The 12,709-nt window shown below is 44.1% G+C and overlaps 1 protein-coding gene across 6 annotated transcripts in view; it reads left to right on the top strand.

Moving 5' to 3' along the window:
- Positions 1-12,709, top strand: part of SLC6A6 (solute carrier family 6 member 6) — a 116,252-nt gene that overhangs the window by 17,038 nt on the left and 86,505 nt on the right. Inside the window, exon 1 of one of the 6 annotated variants that reach the window (XM_068409656.1) lies at positions 4,497-4,537. The exons of the other annotated variants lie outside the window; for them this stretch is intronic. The gene's annotated coding sequence lies outside the window, so the exon portion shown is untranslated. Of the gene's footprint in view, positions 1-4,496; positions 4,538-12,709 lie in introns of those variants that run through there. 6 annotated transcript variants of the gene reach the window in all.

Consider the following 12,709-nt stretch of genomic DNA (forward strand, 5'->3'; position numbering starts at 1 on the left):
TCTGGCAGTTAGACTAAAAGCAGGTTACGGTGCTGCTTGTTTTGTATGAACAACTGTAAGCCAGCTGTTGCGAGAAGTTTCCCTGAACATACTAAACCTGTGAGTTACGTGTTGTGTTTCATCAGGAGGTGTTTCTGTTAAAGAATTGCCAGAGACAATACAAAAATAATCTTGGTTATAATGTAATCCTGATACAAAATGCATCATTTCTTCTTGGCAAATTAAGTGTTTGGTATCAGCAAGTATTTACGTTGGTTTTAAACTTCTGTGTGTGCTGGAAGGTAAGGTGAAACACTTCCTGGATGGCCAGACTACTCCTAAGAAAAGATAGATCACGGAGCAGAAATGCAGTAACATTCTGTTTCAAAGGATGCTACCTGGTCAATACAATTACACCAGGGTTTTACTGGATGTCCAGAGCACATCTTTCATTGTCTTTACATAGGTTACACCTCAATTTTATGTTTTATTTCAGAGCTTTCCAATTTTGTATTGTATCAGCAGTTGCATGAGGTACCTTTCCTTGTGCTCCTGCTTTGACATATTCCTATCTGTCCATGTTCTTAAGAGATGTTTTTCTCTGTATACAAGAAAAAGTGGCAGAAGTTACTGTTGGTTAACTCATTACACTCTGATGCTCTCTATCTTAGCTCAAATCACTAAGTGAATAATATTTATATGTCATACCTCTTCATGACTTTATATGCTTGTTACTTCCACTTTTCCTGTGTTCCTGGTGCTTGAGTGAGGAGAAATCACAAAACACTGAGGGAATGTTTGGTGTATGTGGAAAAAACTTGCATGGACCTTGATTCCAGGAAGAACATACACATGTGCTGATAAACAGCTCCTTATCTAAGAAATACTTAAGAGTGTGTTTCTTAAACGTGAGTGTTTCTCTGAAACTGAGCATTTGGTTGCTGGGTTGTTTTGTTTTGTTTAGTTGGTTTTTTTTTTAATATTTCAACACCCTGCTGATAGTGTTGTGAAATCCTTGCTGGGCCTTAGCCAATTAACTGAATAAACTTTTACTTGCTTAATGATTTTATAACTCTCCTATGCAAGACAAACTTGCCATTTGTTCATTTAACTTGTCTCCTGCATTTTGTGTACAAATACTATCTAATCTTACGGAGATTCCAAGTCTTTGAGACTTAAGGTCTTGCAAAGTTATCAAATACAGCAATCGGAACACATTTGGACACTTAACAAAGTTCTCATAATGTTTTTCATTGATTTTTTTAGTATTATTAAAGATAATTACTGTTGTATTATTAAATATGTTAAGCTCTCTTATATTCTGTGATGTAATTTTCCACTTTCATATTTATATTTATTAGTACACATTCCATTTAAAGTTGTCTTTCGTTGCTCAGTGTGTGACATACTTCAGAGAAGAACTGAGATCTTCCAAATCTGCATCCCATAAATTGTCTACAAAATAGTCCTCCTTTCTAATGGCCAACCAGCCCCTAAAATTCAACTGAAAGGTGTTAAGATCAGAAGTATGATAATGTCACTGAAGAGATCAAATTACTGAGTAGGATTTCCTTAATTACAAAAAGATTGAATAGAAACAAAAAATATTCCCTACACACTGAAGACTTTCTCTCTCTGTGATTGTTGGTATTGTATTTCATGTTTTCAAGCATTCAAGTAATGGATACAAAATTGGAAGCAGGAGGAAAGGTATAGAAATCATACCTGGAGGCAGTGAGAGAATGGGAGAATTCTCATTCGGTAGCAGTGAAATAAATTTCTGTCCAAAGGGCATAGGCATTGAGAGGAAAATAACTTATATGAAACCAAGGGCTGTAACAGCGTAATTTTGTTCTCTGGACCCAGGTAAATTTCATCCTAACACAATAAATAAATACATAATATAAAGTGCAACGCTGTTTCCTGATTCATGATCTTGTTAGACTCCAAATAAACATATATCATGCTGGAATTGTAATAACGCAGGCTTAGTACATAGAGGGGGAATTGCATCCAGCTACTAAATATGAAGAAAACGTACAAAAAGGGAATGACTTAGAGGAGAATGAAATTCTCCTTCAGACTCGGTGATGATTCTGCTGTGTTTTCCCCTGGAAGATGGTCCTTCTCATGTACAGACATTTTTACATACTTTCTTTCTAGAGCCAAAAAAAAAAAAGACAAAAATCCTCCTGTTATATAAACAAATTTCAGGTATTTAGCTATATACTATCATTATGCTATAAGCTGAAAAGCAACTTTAAAAATTAGGAAGTTCAGCAAAATAATTTAATATAAAATCACTATATAATAATATGTAACAATATCAACTGTACATGTGTTTATAATAATGTATTTCTCTTTTCTTTGCACTCTGTGTCACCTGAAAATGTTTCTTCAGGCTCAGGAACTCTTTGGAGCCTGTATTTGTCAAATATTATAGGAATAGGAGAAGGAATAATAACAGCAACAAATGATTTAATTATTACTACCATTATCATTGCTGTTCTTATTATGGATATCATTTGCTGTAACACCTGTGATGTGGCTGGCAATTTTCAGACACTTCAGTGCTTTCACTTTGTTCTATAGAGTTCATAATCCAAGGACAGAAGTCAGGGAAGAAAATATCAATGAGTAATTTATGGAAAACATATCCATAAATCGACAAGCTCCCTTATGGCAATAGAAGCACGCTCTTAGGAGGGTTTATACGGAAGGGACTTAGCAGATGAGCCGTGGGTGGCTGGACAGGACTTAGGGTTTGGACCGTGGTGTGATGGCCTGGAGCACAGATGGAGGGTGGTGCCATGAAACGTGGGGCTCGGAGCAGGCGGCTGGAAGTCTCTCATGGCAAGACCGTGATAGCGAGTGCACGGAAGGAGCATCAGAGCTTTGAAGGCTACAATTTGCTCCGTCCAGGATGGCAGGCTGGTTGAGGAATTCAAAACCTCAGTAGGGGAGGTTCTTCATGAGCCTTTCTCAGAAGACATATGCTCTGAGATGACAGCAATGGGGCAACTGTGGTGTAAATCCATCTGGCTATATAGATTTCAGCACCGCCCGGCTGAGAATTTGGCTAGCAGCTTCCAAATCCCCAGTGTTTCACATACTGGACTACAAAACAACTGTTCTTTCAGACTGTTGTGTAATCATGAGTCATTAGCCTCTGCTTGAGGATGATCCAGCTACCTTGTCAAGGAACTGGAACAAAACTGCATCTCAGGTGACTTAGTTATACAACATGGAAAACAAATTCCGTCTGCCAGCATTTTGTGGGCAGTCCCTTGCACATCCCCAGGGAGATGTGCCACAGCCTGAGTTTCTCATTGTAGAAAGGCCAGATCTGTAAAATTGTTCCTTACCCAGCCTTAAATCACATTCAAGTCCTCAAAATAGATTCAGGAGGATTGTGCTGAAAGGGCGATTTTCACTCTTGATGGCTGAATCACCATAACATCTGTGTTGAGTTACAGTACAGCTCAAACACTGAGAGAAGGGGATGAAGAAAAATAAGTGGCCAGTACCTCTTTAAGAATCCACAAGAGCAAAGTAATAAAAAAGATGTACAATAACTCAGATAATAAAAACATTATCTTATAGATTTCACTTTGCCTCAGGGAGGCCACCTGGCTTGTGTTTTACTGACACAGCTGTTCAGACTTTTTTTCCACTTTGCTACAGAAAAAAATGAGGAATCTGAACAGCTGTTTGGGTTAATTTTTGTAATGCCTTCAGTAAGTAAAAATAAAGGCAAATGACATGAATAAGCAATGTGAAACTGCCTCCAAAGATGCTTTAAAAACTTTCCAGAATAATTCCTGGACCTCATCCACAGCGAATAAAGGTCTGTTGTCTGTGAAAGGAGCTGAGCCAGAAGCGCGAGTGGGGCATTTCCACTCACTTGCTGACGAGGTGTAGCGTTAGCTGTCCAGCATCTCTTCTCTTCACATAGGAAAGACTCACATTGGGGCAAATTGGCAAACTTGGTTCTGTTGGAATCAGTCCACAGTAACCCCATTGACTTCACTAAAGTCACTTAAAATTTCCATAATTGAACCTAAAAAAAAAAAAAAACAAAACTAGTTTGGCTTAAAACAATCCATAATCGGTTCCATTGCCTTCCAGGGATCTGCTCCTGAAAGAGGTAGGTGAAGGGAGAAAGTGAACGGAGCAGGTCAGCATCTCTGGATAGGCATCATTTCCAATGAAAGTTATCAATTTTTGCTGTTTTCAAAATCACGGTGTTTCGGGGGGGCGGAGGAGTCAGTGCTAATTAGTGCTGCCCTTTCTGACAGACAGCACGCTAATAACGTCCCAGCAGGTTGACAAAGAGTCTGGTTTAACTGGGTGATGGAATGAAACAAGCAGGAGTCATTTTGCTTTTTGTTGCCCAGTGTTTCACACACCTCTAGCGGCAAACCCTCTTCGTTGCCAAGACAACCCCGAAGAAATACGAAATCCAGAACAATACCCTGTGTACGAGAAGCCTCGTATTCTTTAGTGCACGCGTTCGTTTTGAATGTCAAGAGAAACACTGCCCTCCACATCAATCTAGGTAAGTCCAGGTAAAGGTATAGGTGATATCTGTAAGATTGTAATGACTTGCATTTATAGATTGTCTTTTGTCCTGATGGCTGCCAAAGCTTGAGGGCCGGCACCGAGAGCCTGAGCAATGTTATTCCTGCAGTGCAGCGTTACCTTTAGCTGGCCAGACAGTACCAGAAGGATTCCTGAGGGCTGTCATGAAAATAAGTCGGGGCTGGGGTGCTGACTGCTCTCCCCAGCCTGTGCTGCATGCGAAGGTGTCTGCAGCGAGCGAGGAACGCCAGGCTGTGATGATCTGCCTTTGCAGTGGTTTCTAAAGATTTCTCAGGCAGCTGAATGTGAGGTAGTGCAGCCATAAAGGTCTTTTCACTCAATAATTGGGATGGACTGAGTTGTTCTTAGTCTTTAGGTCAAAGGAAATATAAATGTGACTTAAGCCTCTTTACTTAAGGTCTTGGCTCAATGCAGGACAGTGGAAGGTCTGGAGCTTTGGGTTTGTTAATGCTTATTTATTTAACACCAACGAATATACATTGGACAAAGGTCCAGGAGGTCAGAATAAACATCTTCAGAGACTTTTAGGGCATCTTCTTGCAGAGACTAGCCTCAGGAACTTTTCTGTTTCTCAGGGAAAGGCTATGTGTAGTTTGCAAATATAAGCCTTGCTTTTCCAAATTCTCTCCAGAGCATCTTTAAGCTTTCCATTTTATTCTAAGAGGCAGATAATAAGTGATATTTTTTTCTCTGAAGAATGCTAGGAATACTGATTTTACCACGCTTGAAGCTGGCTTTGACCTCCTTGTTAGGAATGGCAGCAGCTGTAATTATTTCCTGTAATTTAAGATCTCTGCTCGGTTGAACCTTTTCAATAGATAGGGGAGCAGCAGTTGGAGAAGGGGACACTGGATTCTGCATAGCGATGCATCCATTTTACTGTGCACCCAGTGTGAAGACAAATCCATTTTAGCCTGCCTTGAATCATAGCAGCATCCCAAAAGTAAGCAGGAGAAATGCCATCATCTTTTGCACCTGTTCATTCTTTGGCTCTCTGCTCCCTTGGTTCTGTCCTTTTGTATAAGCTGTCAGGATGTTCCCAGCAGGAAACTTGGCAACATTACGAGTGTATCCTGATGAACTTGGTCTTTTCATGGCAGGGGCATGGGGGTCCCTGGGAAACTGTAGCCTCCTCCCTTCTGCTGCACCCCTGGAACCACATCACGTTCCTCCTTTTGCAATTGTGTGCTGACTTCCAACAAGTCCAGGACTTTTGGCTCCTAAAGGCAAGTAGCAAGCAGTAGTAGCTGGTAGTTTGGTGCAACAGGAGCACCAAACCAGCAGAACAAACCAGTTGGTGCTGAGGACTCCGTGTCTGTACTATTGACACTTGGGGTTGTTAACCTGAGCCTAGCACTAGCTTAGTCCTATAGACTGAGCTCTGAAACTGTGCTGCAGTACAAACCAAAGCACAGTCAGTCAGGGATTCACTTCTGAAGCACAATCCTGATCCAGACTAAGACACAGATGTAGATTAGCATTTTAGGAGCAGAATCAAACTAGCCAGTGCTGAAAAGAGAGTGTTGCATATTTGACCATCATGGTGAGGCACCCTGAAGCACAGCTGGTTCTGCTCTGATGGCTCCATCAGCATGTCCAGAGCTTCAGCTTCCCTTTACGTGACAGTCTCTCCCTGGCTGCGGGAGAAGGAGCCTTGTGAATGAGACATGGGGCTGTACTTCAGGCAGCAACCCTAGAAGCAACAGTTCTGGCTGTGCCTCGTTTGTCTCCCTGAAGAACGAACTCTACAGTGCACTGAGAACCATCACACCTCCACCCTATTAAAAGACACATCCCATTAGAGTTTCAGGTGAGGGATCCCTGAGCTCAGGCCACTCTCTGCTCCTGTTTTAGCATCTTAGAAACAAACTGAAAACTGCTGGCTGCTCAGGAACAAAGGAGGTATGTGAAATAACTGCAATTTCATAAACTGTTGAGTGGGAGTTGGAGCTATTATAGAACATCCCGTTCCAGAAGGAAAGAAATGACAGTCTGACGCTGCCGGGTAGTAGTGACGTGTGCGGCTGCAGCGTGAGTCAGTCTGTGTGAGATTCAGATACGGACCTAGAGGGAAAACATTTGTGGCAGCGGGACCGATCACATGCTCATAGATGGAATTACCTCAGCTCATTTTTCATGCGGGTGTTAATATATTTGCTGCACTTCTTGAGCAAAAGGCAAATAGCGGCACAGAGGGAAAAGTTGCATGTAGGAGCCGTTCTATCTGTCTCTTCTTGCAGCCTCCTGCTTCCCACCCACACTCCTGCACAGACGGTGATAATGTATCATGAGCCTTTTGGTATATCACTGGTTTGTTCAGTAAAATGGAATGTGCTGTTGTTATTGTTGTTATTATTTGTGTTATTTGGAATCCCAAAGCATGTCCCATTCCAAAGGCACAGGTCCATGAATGGGACAATTAAGTGAATTATTAGGAAAATATTTTGTTTAGCACTGAAGTGGTGTCTCGCTTTAATAGTCTGCAGCTCAGTTGAATGCTTGTATTCATTTAAAAATGAAAACTGAAGCCTAAGGATCCTTTTAAGGCCCTAAAGGAGTCTGTAGAGCTGATTGTCTGGTATGTGGGGGATGTGTAATGATGTATAAATTGTGAAATGAATTGGCTGTTTACTGGAAAGATATGGTGATCTCGTGGATAATGTCAGTCCGAGATAAGAAACCCTGGCCATGGTTTGAGGACAAGGAAGCTTTAGTAGAAATACTACCCTGAGGTATTCCTGTCCCAGACTTTTTTCCCCACCATTTTGCTCCAGCACAGCCCTCTCTCAGTTGTGCCCAAATAACTTCTCGTGTGACTCTGCAGCTAGCCGCATCGGGAACTGATGGGGGTTAAAGACCGTGAACAAAATGCCCTGTAAAATAGGAACGATTTTGTTTTCTTCTGGTTTTTTTTTTTGTTTTGTATTCTGGTTTTGCAATTTATTTCAACTGCATCAGTTCCCCGATCAGCATGGCCCCTGGAAACAACTGCGCTGGCCCAGCTGAAAGGCCCAAGTGTTGCGTGGCAGAAGGGAAACGCTGGCAGGGGCTGATGGTGGGAACTCTGGGACAGCATTGCCACCAAAATCTGCAAATCAGTAGACCGTAGCCGGTAAAACATTGCTTCATTCAGCAGCAAAACAGAACAGCTGCTGTGCCTCCAGAAGGAAAAAAAAAAAGGGGATGTTGTTTGGCTACAGAGTGTGTCTTCGCCCGGGCTGGAGGACAAACTGGGGGAACGACTGGGGTGCAGGGTACTGAAGTCCCCTGGATGAAAAAGGCCTCAGAAAGCACTAGCAGCCATCAGGTGTTTCCTATCTCTTGTCCTGGAAACTCATAAACATATTTGACCTTATCATGGAGGTTCATTCAAATCTAAAGCAGAACTGCAGGTCAGAGCTGTAGTCTAACCCTCAAACAGGACCAAAATAGTGAGCTCAGATCAATGATTCAGAGCAAAAGCAGAACTCTCCTTGCACTGAAATGGAGAAGTTTGGTTCGTGCCTCTCTGTGTAATTGCCTTATTGACATTTTAAAGCAATGTTAGACTGGCGGAGCTCACCTAGTACCCTTCCTCACTAGACACGGAGAGGGCTTTGCTAGTGTAGCTTAAACCACGTTCATAGGTGAGCAAACCACTCTGGGACGGCTCTAATCTTCAGCAACGCTAGGAGAAGCAAATGGGTAGAAAAATGCTTCATGACACATTTTGCTTATAGCAAAGCCCTGGCAAACCAGGTTGGCTGCACATGCCACAGAGGGAAGGGGACTGGCTTGAAGCACGTGGGGTGCCTATCTCCTCAAAACGGCAAGCCCAGAGCCAGAGCAGCTCCCCAAGTCACCATTATCTGCTCCATCCTTACATGTCCCCTCTTCTGCCCTGGCATGGGCACCCTCCCCTCTTATCACTGAGGTGGCAGCATTTTGTTTGCACAGCTGAGCACTCTTGAGCTGACTCTGCATCCATCAAGGTCATAAAGTCATTCAATCCCTTGACCGAAATACCTGTAGTAGCCTCTGGTCAGAGCTACGAGACTGAGTCACTGCTGCTGGTGTAGCTTGTGACACGGGACGGATAACTTCCTCGCGGTGCTACAAAGCAGCTTTCCTGGAAAAGGGAATGATTTGCCAGTATTGCAAAACGGTAATTTAATGTCCATAAAGAGCTCTTATTGTAGTCTTAAAGCAATCTTGAAAAGCAGCCGCACCCTTTCTGTCCTGGTCTCAGGTGAAGTGCCAAAGCCACCAAATGAAGAGGTGTTTGCAGCATGTGCCCGTGTCCCAGGGTGGCTGGTGCAGGTGGTAACAGCCTGCAAGGCTTTAGCGTGTGGCACCCTCTGGGGATGCTGGGAGAGGGGTTGCCTGCTCAAAGGCGTGAAAAACAGGGCTGCTGCAGCGGCTCCTCCTCGCCGGATGGCATCCCCCACAGCAGATCGGCCTGTGCCGAGCCGCGCTGTCGGCTCCTCGTCCTCCCTGACAAACAGTCCTGGCCATTATACTCAGCACAAGGCTCCAAACAAATGCGTGCTCGGGTCTGCTGGCGTGCTGGGCCCTGCCGAGGGGCTGATGTCACCGTCCCGCAGGGGAACAGAGGACTCTTCATGGGCAGCGGGAAAACACGAGCCGCGTGGGAGGGCATCGCTCCCGGAGGGAATGAGACAAAGGTGCTGGAATGACCCTGGGAGCTTGGGGAGGGGGGACACCACACCTCGGCCCCCAGCACCAAGGATTGGAAGGGAGGTCATCTCTTATTTGGATTTCTTCCCTTGGGTGGTTTTGAACAATTCTGCCCTTGTTTTAAGAAAGGATCGGGACAGGGGAGAAATGGTTTTATTTCAGAGGAATTCCCTGCAAATTGAGCTGCCTGAATTAGTCAGGAGCAGGGGAGATGGAGCAGAGGAGGATGGTGCATGTCCAGAAACAGGCTCCCCTGACAGCACGAGCAGTCGTGGCTGAGGCACGTCCCCTCACTAAGGTACCTTTGCAGGGGTGTCTCGCTGCCCCTAACCCGCAGTCGGCTGTTCTGTGTCAGCAAACAGCGTTGTAGGACTGACGGAGCGCACAGCGCCAGGGCAGTGTTTTTAGCGAGGCCAAGGTGAAGCAAATTACATGACTGAGCACAAGTGTAATGAAACGTGCTGTCACCAGGGAAGGGGGAGGCATCTCCCGGGGCCTGACAGAGTTGTTAAGATGGAGGGGAAGAGAGGGTGCTCGGGGTCTGCGTGCGTGCTGGTGCTGCAGCCTCTTGGGGAGGGGGCTCACACCACCACTTCTCTGTAAAGTCAAATTCCTAAAAGTGACAGCACTTGTGATTATGCTGACATGAACAATGGCTTCTGAGTGTTTCCGAAAGTCTTTGAGATTGCCTAAAGAAAAGCATCAAGTACTGATGATGATAGAGTGTATTATATCTAATTATATGAACCCTGGAATCTGCTATTTCCCTTTTCTTCCATCATTCTGATATAATTGGAAGCAGGAAGACATTCACAAAAGAAATATTGTTTCTGGAGCAACCCCTTTTTTCAGATTTTTTCTGAAGGTTCAGAACCAGCGAATTGAAATAATCCTACAGACTTGCACAGAGGCTAAACTGGCTGCTGCATCTGATTTTTCTAAATGGCTCCTTTATGTCTGCAAGGAACCAAGTGAAACATCCAGATTTAAATATCATTGAACTCTAGGACTTTGGAAATCCAGATTCAGCTGTACATCAGGTTCAGAACCTGAAGTTAAGACAAGCTGTTATTCTGAGTGCACATGCTGGGAATCAGGATGAATAGTAAACATGCAAATTCAGTATTTAATTACGAGTCACATGGAATCAAAATAGACAGCTAGTTCCATTAACGGAGAGGCAGACAGAAGCACTGAGCGTGATTTCCTATAGATGTGAGGTCACACTTGAATAAGTTGATATGGTTGTCAGGATTTTATGGAAATGCTCACAAACTGCAAAGTTTCATGAATTTTCTCATGACCAGAGGTTCACACTGTGTTTACTATTTGCTATTCACTACTATCACTTTTCACTATAGAGTCAGGAAAACAATGTCAGGTGACTGGTACGATCGATCAACATACGTAATGAATAGCCAGGACTGAATAGTCGGAGCAAAGGGATGGTGAATGCCTTAGAGTTAGAAAGTGATGGGCCATGATTTTTTTGTGGGTAACAAAGTTCAAAAAATATCAGCTTTAGTTTTCAAATGATTTGCTAACTAAGATAGAGACGTGTGCTAAATTTGCAATTAATATTATTCTAAAGAATAGATCAAACAGCTCGAGCAGATTTCCTCTAACTGACAAGTTCCATTAAACAAGAAAGCTCATTCTTAGTAGATTTTAATATAACACTGAGAACAGAGAACAAAACAATGAATGGAAACATATCAGCAGTCAATTTCCTGAGTATTCAAGCCTGCATTATACTTTGTTCTTTGCTACAGCCACGGCTCTGTAATTATCAAGCGTATTGGTGGGACTTTTTCCTATTGACACTCAGCATGAGTGTGGCTGGAAAGAGATTAAGCTTTTGTGGCAGCCATTTGATTTTGTCTAACTAAAAACAACCTGCAAGGCTGTGGGGAACTATATGTCTGAAGGGATTTGTGATGGTCTGCAGAACCTATGGGTCACAGGTTCAGACGTGTGTGTCGGTAGCGTGCAGGACCTGTAGCTCCGTAACACTGGCTTGGCAGCTGGCTGCACTTGCTGCTTGCTGGCAGAGCTGGCACGGTCATGAAGCAATGACTGATGATCGGGCAGATGCTTCTGGTTGTTCCTCTGTTGTATGACTAAGACATGCTTGTTGGACCACGAAGGGGGACCACTGGGTAAGCCATTGCCTGTCAGCTTTTTCTCGGAGAAGGAGCTTTGTTCCACCAGGGCTTCATCTAGTCTTTCCCGCAGACGCTATAGCTGCTTCTCAACTGATACTTCAAGCTGACTCCAAGGCCACACCAGGCCAGGTTATCCCCTACCTGTGCTACCAGTGGAGCCTCATTTTGCCATTAACTGTTGTTTTCGTGCTTCTCTTGCACCCCATGCCTGGGAATCCCCTGAAGGGCGGGAAGTGACCTTTCTGGGAGCTGGTCTCTGACAGCTTTCTGTGCAGGTTTGCCTCTCTTTACAGGCAATATGGAGAGGATGCGGTGGGGAGTGAGAAGCAGGGCCCGGGAGCTGCTGGTGATGGCTATGAGGAAGGTATAGGGGTGGGCACATGGCAGTAGACTGCGGGGAGGTGAGCGAGGCGGAGCTGGTTGCTGCAGAGCTGTGGGAGAGGGAGCTGAGAGCTGGTAGCAGCTCCAGCCCGAGGATATCCAGAAGGTTCATGCTAACACTCGTGTAAACAGAGCCTTGATTTCATTTGCGGTAACCTGGAGTTTCCTTTCTATAGCTGGACAAAGCTGTGCCCGCGCACAGATCCACTGTCCAGGCAGGAAGCATTTCTCTCAGTGAGCACCACATCTCTTTGCCGTTTGGTGCAAGTGTGGGTGGAAATTCAGCTCCTCAGCCCACAGCTCCACTTTGTTCCTCAAACTTGAGCATGCACCATGTCTTTTTACACAGTTCTCTGTTTCTGTGTAAACAGCCATTTTAGCCAAAGATGGAAAACCAAAATCCTGTTTACTTAGACTCCTTCACAGTCCTGTAGAGCAGGAGCGTTAGTGTTGGTGTTCTGGCTCAAGCCCAAATCAGGTAATTACTGTGCATTCTGCCCTACTTACACACCCCCTGGAGTTTCAATTAGAGCAATTGTTTTCATTTTATTTTCCTGCCCTGTCAAGTATTAATGCAGTTGCTGTTAAGCTGTTCGTGTGGTCCCTTGCTTAGGTGTTGTGTTTCCATGGTAAAGGCAGACGTCCTCGTATGCATTCCTGGACCGAACCCTCATTGGCACAAACTGATATAATTCCATAATGGAGTTGTGTTGATTTGCACCATGTGACGATATGGCCTTCCTATGCAGAGAGCCACGTTCTTCTCTTTAAGTAAAGGCTCTGTGTGAATGTTCATGATCTATTTATTTTTCTACTCACTCTTCAGCTAGGTTTGCAAATAACCTGAGGTTTGAGTAGTCACTTAGGCTTATGGTCACAATGGTGGTATATAGAGAATATAGCAT

Source organism: Nyctibius grandis, chromosome 10 (assembly GCF_013368605.1).
Source record: "Nyctibius grandis isolate bNycGra1 chromosome 10, bNycGra1.pri, whole genome shotgun sequence".
Lineage (NCBI taxonomy): Eukaryota > Metazoa > Chordata > Aves > Nyctibiiformes > Nyctibiidae > Nyctibius > Nyctibius grandis.